General features: G+C 40.7%; 1 long non-coding RNA gene across 2 annotated transcripts; it reads right to left on the bottom strand.

The window, feature by feature from the left end:
* Positions 1-4980: 4980 nt before the first annotated feature.
* LOC123075979 (uncharacterized) lies at positions 4981-6823 on the bottom strand. Of its 2 annotated transcripts, none has more exons than XR_006436244.1 (4): positions 6766-6823; positions 6379-6684; positions 5331-5440; positions 4981-5251 (listed from the first exon to the last, which is right to left on the bottom strand). It is a non-coding gene; the product is annotated as an uncharacterized lncRNA (long non-coding RNA). The 2 variants fall into 2 exon arrangements; XR_006436245.1 differs by having other exon boundaries at positions 4981-5243.
* Positions 6824-7278: the final 455 nt, after the last annotated feature.

The raw sequence follows: 7278 nt of genomic DNA, 5'->3' as shown, positions 1-7278 counted from the left end.
ATCCGGATACGGGTACAGTCTTCGGCCTTCGTGTCTTCGAAGCCCATCAGTCCGGCCCATGGATAACAGGCCGGACGCCCGAGGACCCCTTAGTCCAGGACTCCCTCACCGCCCCTCCCCCTAGTCCAATTCGGACTAAGCCTTGGGGGGGCGCACCCTCCTCTCTCTCTTTCCCCTAAAGCCCAATAAGACCCATATACTCCCCGGCGAATTCCCATAACTCTCCGGTACTCCGAAAAATACCCGAATCACTCGGGACCTTTCCGATGTCCGAATATAGTCGTCCAATATATCGATCTTTACGTATCGACCATTTAGAGACTCCTCGTCATGTCCCGGATCTCATCCGGGACTCAAACTACCTTCGGTACATCAAAACACATAAACTCATATTACCGAATGTTAAGCGTGTGGACCCTACGGGTTCGAGAACTATGTAGACATGACCGAGACATTCTCCGGTCAATAACCAATAGCGGAACCTGGATGCTCATATTGGCTCCTACATATTCTACGAATATCTTTATCGGTCAAACCGCATAACAACATACGTTGTTCCCTTTGTCATAGGTATGTTACTTGCCCGAGATTCGATCGTCGGTATCTTAATACCTAGTTCAATCTCGTTACCGGCAAGTCTCTTTACTCGTTCCGTAATACACCATCTCGTAACTAACTCAATAGTTACAATGCTTGCAAGGCTTATAGTGATGTGTATTACCGAGTTGGCCCAGAGATACCTCTCCGACAATCGGAGTGACAAATCCTAATCTCGAAATACGCCAACTCAACAAGTACCTTCAGAGACACCTGTAGAGCACCTTTATAATCACCCAGTTACGTTGTGCCGTTTGGTAGCACACAAAGTGTTCCTCCGGTAAACGGGAGTTGCATAATCTCATAGTCATAGGAACATGTATAAGTCATGAAGAAAGCAATAGCAACATACTAAACGATCAAGTGCTAAGCTAACGGAATGGGTCGTCAATCACATCATTCTCCTAATAATGTGATCTCGTTAATCAAATGACAACTCATGACTATGGCTAGGAAACATAACCATCTTTGATCAACGAGCTAGTCAAGTAGAGGCATACTAGTGACACTCTGTTTCTCTATGTATTCACACATGTACTAAGTTTCCAGTTAATACAATTCTAGCATGAATAATAAACATTTATCATGAAATAAGGAAATAAATAATAACTTTATTATTGCCTCTAGGGCATATTTCCTTCAGTCTCCCACTTGCACTAGAGTCAATAATCTAGTTCACATCGCCATGTGATTTAACACCAATAGTTCACATCTTTATGTGGCTAACACCCATAGTTCACATCGACATGTGACCAACACCCAAAGGGTTTACTAGAGTATATAATCTAGTTCACATCGCTATGTGATTAACACCCAAAAGAGTACTAAGGTGTGATCATGTTTTGCTTGTGAGATAATTTTAGTCAACGAGTCTGTCACATTCAGATCCGTAAGTATTTTGCAAATTTCTATGTCTACAATGCTCTGCACGGAGCTACTCTAGCTAATAGCTCCCACTTTCAATATGTATCTAGATCGAGACTTAGAGTCATCCAGATCGGTGTAAAAGCTTGTATCGACGTAACTCTTTACGACGAACTCTTCATCACCTCCATAACCAAGAAATATATCATTATTCCAATAAGGATAATTTTGACCGCTGTCCAGTGATCTACTCCTAGATCACTATTGTACCCTCTTGCCAAACTCATGGTGAGGTACACAATAGGTCTGGTACACAGCATAGCATACTTTATAGAACCTATGACTGAGGTATAGGGAATGACTTTCATTTTCTTTTCTATTTTCTGTCGTGGTCGGGTTTTGAATCTTTACTCAACTTTATACCTTGCAATAGAGGCAAGAACTACTTCTTTGACTGTTCCATTTTGAACTACTTCAAAATCCAGTCAAGGTATGTAGTCATTGAAAAATCTTATCAAGCGTCTTGATCTATCTCTATAGATCTTGATGCCCAATATGTAAGTAGCTTCACCGAGGTCTTTCTTTGAAAAACTCCTTTCAAATACTCCTTTATGCTTTCCAAAAAAAATCTACATTATTTCCGATCAACAATATGTCATTCACATATACTTATCAGAAATGCTGTAGTGCTCCCACTCACTCTCTTGTAAATACAGGCTTCACCGTAAGTCTGTAAAAACTATATGCTTTGATCAACTCATCAAATCGTATATTCCAACTCCGAGATGCTTGCACCAGTCCATGGATGGATCGCTGGAGCTTGCACATTTTGTTAGCACCTTTAGGATCGACAAAACCTTCTGGTTGCATCATATACAACTCTTCTTTAAGACATCCATTAAGGAATGTAGTTTTGACATCCATTTGCCAGATTTCAAAAAATGTGGCAATTTGCTAACATGATTCGGACAGACTTAAGCATCGCTACGAGTGAGAAAATCTCATCGTAGTCAAAACCTTTTTTTGACAAGTCTAGCTTTGTAGATAGTAACACTACTATCAGCGTCCGTCTTCCTCTTGAAGATCCATTTATTTTCTATGGCTTGCCGATCATCGGGCAAGTCAACCAAAGTCCACACTTTGTTCTCATACATGGATCCCATCTCAGATTTCATGGCCTCAAGCCATTTTGCGGAATCTGGGCTCATCATCGCTTCCTCATAGTTCGTAGGTTCGTCATGGTCTAGTAACATGACCTCCAGAACAGGATTACCGTACCACTCTGGTGCAGATCTCACTCTGGTTTACCTACGAGGTTCGGTAGTAACTTGATCTGAAGTTACATGATCATCATCATTAGTTTCCTCACTAATTGGTGTAGGAGTCACAGGAACAGATTTCTGTGATGAACTACTTTCCAATAAGGGAGCAGGTACAGTTACCTCATCAAGTTCTACTTTTCTCCCACTCACTTCTTTCGAGAGAAACTCCTTCTCTAGAAAGGATCCATTCTTAGCAATGAATGTCTTGCCTTCGGATCTGTCATAGAAGGTGTACCCAACTGCCTCCTTTGGGTATCCTATGAAGATACATTTCTCCGATTTGGGTTTGAGCTTATCAGGATGAAACTTTTTCACATAAGTATCGCAACCCCAAACTTTAAGAAACGACAACTTTGGTTTCTTGCCGAACCACAGTTCATATGGTGTCGTCTCAACGGATTTAGATGGTGCCCTACTTAACGTGAATGCAGCTGTCTCTAATGCATAACCCCAAAATGATAGTGGTAAATCGGTAAGAGACATCATAGATTGCACTATATCCAATAAAGTACGGTTATGACGTTCGGACACACCATTACGCTGTGGTGTTCCGGGTGGCGTGAGTTGCGAAACTATTCCGCATTGTTTCAAATGAAGACCAAACTCGAACTCAAATATTCTCCTCCACGATCAGATCATAGAAACTTTATTTTCTTGTTACGATGATTTTCTACATCAATCTGAAATTCTTTGAACTTTTCAAATGTTTCAAACTTATATTTCATTAAGTAGATATACCCATATCTGCTCAAATCATCTGTGAAGGTGAGAAAATAACAATACCCGCCGCGAGACTCAACACTCATCGGATTGCATACATCAATATGTATTATTTCCAATAACTCAGTTGCTCGCTTCATTGTTCCGGAGAACGGAATCTTAGTCATCTTGCCCATAAGGCATGGTTCGCAAGCATCAAGTGATTCAAAATCAAGTGATTCCAAAATCCCATCAGCATGGAGTTCCTTCATGCGCTCTACACCAATATGACCTAAACGGCAGTGCCACAAATAAGTTGCACTATCATTATTAACTTTGCATCTTTTGGCTTCAATATTATGAATATGTGTATCACTACGATCGAGATCCAACAAACCATTTTCATTGGGTGTATGACGATTGAAGGTTTTATTCATGTAAAGAGAACAACAATTATTCTCTGACTTTAAATGAATAACCGTATTGCAATAAACACGATCAAATCATCTACATGCTTAACGCAAACACCAAAGAACATTTATTTAGGTTCAACACTAATCCTGAAAGTATAGAGAGTGTGCGATGATGATCATATCAATCTTGGAACCACTTCCAACACACATCGTCAATTCACCCTTAACTAGTCTCTGTTCATTCAGCAACTCCCGTTTCGAGTTACCAATCTTAGCAACTGAACTAGTATCAAATACTGGGGGGTTGCTATAAACACTAGTAAAGTACACATCAATAACATGTATATCCAATATACCTTTCACTACTAGATTTTCCATTATAGCCGAGGGTCCAATCACCGTTGGATATATAAGTTCACCGTCGGATACCCTAATAACCGACGGGTCACTGTCGGCTACCTCCCGTCGGTCTTGCTTTGTCGGCCATTACACATATATCCGACGGTATCGTCAGATAATATCTTTTCCAACGGTAATAGACCGACGGTTAACTGTTAGACATAAATTGATCATCAGAAGCTCGACGACACTTATAGCCGATGGTTCCCCGTCGGATATTTATTTTCCTACGGTTATTGCCCCCCGTCAATTTTCTTAATAGTCGACGGCATATTTGACTGTCAAGGTTATTTATAACCGAGAGGAGTGCCAAACCGTCAGTTTATATGATTACTGATGGTGCATAGAACCCTTCGGGAATTCCTTTAGTTGAGAATTTTCTAGCACCATCAATTGTATAAATTCACCAATGTTCTGAAGTTCCTGTGGTCATATTATGTACCCAAGATGTTTGTTGCACCGTAGGAAATAAGTCACCCTTACAAATTGCTTGTATCGAGGGTTGTTGCATACCAAGAAATTGTGATTCATGACGATAGTATTTCAAAATATTGGCCTTTCAAATACATCTCAGAATCACACAACTACACATGATCAAAGAAAATATATTTTATTTAGCATAACAACAAGAAGTATAACATGTCTAATGAGGTGAATCAATATTACATTGGCCATACCGACGCATCTAAGAAGTGTCAAATGAAAAACAAAATAATGACTAAGATATAATGGTCCAAACATTGTGCATAAGCTAAATTGTCCATGAACTTCATAACTTCACTTGGTTGCATGACTCGAAGATCATCAGACTCATCACCATTATCGTCGTCTTGATCGTAATGCCCATCGCCATATATATAATCTCCCACATTGCCATAGGTACCATTGTCATCATTAGTATCATAGCATTATCACAACTCAATTTATCTCCAATATGACTTACCAATACCTAAGAAACTATAAGACTTGTTATAAGAGAGATGAAAAATGATATAATGCAACTGACATTTAATTGAGCTAAAAGGAACAAACTTACTTGTTCAGGAATCATCTACACATTGACATAGAAATCACATCTTAGTAAGAATTATTAGTGTTACACCAGTACTTCAATCCTTTTCCAACCATACGTCTTGCAAATGGAAACTGAAAAGTAAAAATGAACAAAAATAAAATGACTATTGTTTTGCACCTTTTATGCACAGGGTTATACAGACTAGTACTTCTAAATCTTTGAATACAATTCACTGCTATTTGTGATAACTTGCTTTAGTAATCAACTCTACAAGTTAACCAAGAGGAACGGTTTATCAACTTAAAGTAAAGACTAAGTAAATCTAAAATCCACATCAACGCCTATGTGTTCATAAATCATTATATGGAGAACTAAAATGCCAAGGCGACACATACAACATGATTCAGGAACAAGATAAGATGGCAAATCTACCATCAGTTAAAGAAAAATCTGGATATGTGCCATTAAATCGACACAACTTTGAGGAAATATCATGGTAAGATCTTATTGTAGATATATAGAATTGAAAAGAACAATCCATTAGGAAATACACCATTCCACGGGTCATATGTGTCAGTTCATTGCCTCAATTGCTGCCTTTTCCCCCTGACCTACACACACATTTCTCGACCCAAAGATATACATCAGGGCCAGCAAACATAACACACCCACAAGATACTAGAATGTCTTGGAACAGGTAGTTGTACGAAGCTAAACTAGTACTACTATTCTTATGTAGTAGTTTTGTCAGCATAGTTGTGTGAATCGTACATATTTGACATCCTAGCTAGCAAGGATTTGACATTCAGAATCAATCAGACTAGATTAACGTGGGTTGAAATCTTAGATTGCAGATAAGTACCTACTCCAAAATTACTGGCGAGTAATTGGTACGATGGAACCAAAGAGGTGGTACGTAAGTTTAACTACCAAAATTTGGCCATCTCACCGGTGAATGGGATCTGCTTTGACAATGATTCGTAGAAAATCCAGATGAATGGAAACATATGTACTCCAGCATGTCTGAATTAAGAAAAAGCAGATGGATGGGATTTGATTATGGTGAGACCTGATACGGTACCTCTTCGATCGGAAGGATCAAACTTCTGGCTGGGTAGGGAGGAGACATTTCCTCGGGCGGCTGTTCAGCTAGAGATGTGGATCTCTCGCCTCCTTTACCCTGCATGCGAATGAGAACCGATCAGCGCAGAACATCAGCCCACAGCGCCGGCCGCCCATTAGCACGCCCCGCCGCTCGGCCATCAGCCTTGCGCCCCCTGCCCCCCGCTCGCCCATCAGCCCGTGCTGCCGCCGCTCCCACAACAGCATGCGTGGCCAGTCGCCGTTTTCCGCCACCACCAGTCGCCGTACTTTGCTGCATGAATACAAAAAAATAAGAGATCAAGGCGAGGGGACAAAGGAAGTCCCGGGGAGACAGAGGAAAGGAGGCACTGACCTAGCACCGTAACTTGCCGAGTGCTGTCGGTCGCTGCCACAACGGGTGAGAGATGGGATCTGGGTGGAGAACTGCTCTAGGATCCAATCGAGAGGTGAGTGGGAATGAGGCTAATCTGGAGCTGGGCGGTGGCAAGGTTCACGACGGCCCAGTGGGTGGTTAGAGGAAGTTGAGATCGTGGCTTCGTGCCGCGTGGGCTATTTCGATTTTTTTCCTTCGCGCGTGTTTTTTTTCCAATTGGTTTTCTTTTTTCGAGAATCATCTCGCGTGTCGGTTGAAACTTTCATCCCGCGCATGTTGACCACACTTAAAAATGTACCGTATTCCTAAAAACACTTACGAATTTATACACTTTGAAATATGCGTTGCAGAATTTTAAACTCAATAATGTGTGGATGGGGACTGACAAAGTGCACACTTTTTTTCTCAAAAGGAGGATTAACACTGGCCTCTCCATGCACCCAACCACTTTATTAATTATTCATAAAAATCTTACAAATTAATAAATCAATA

The sequence above is a fragment of the Triticum aestivum genome, chromosome 3D (assembly GCF_018294505.1).
Source record: "Triticum aestivum cultivar Chinese Spring chromosome 3D, IWGSC CS RefSeq v2.1, whole genome shotgun sequence".
In the NCBI taxonomy this organism is placed as follows: domain Eukaryota; kingdom Viridiplantae; phylum Streptophyta; class Magnoliopsida; order Poales; family Poaceae; genus Triticum; species Triticum aestivum.
Note: the sequence above shows the minus strand (reverse complement) of the source record. Positions and strands in the feature narration are given on the sequence as shown.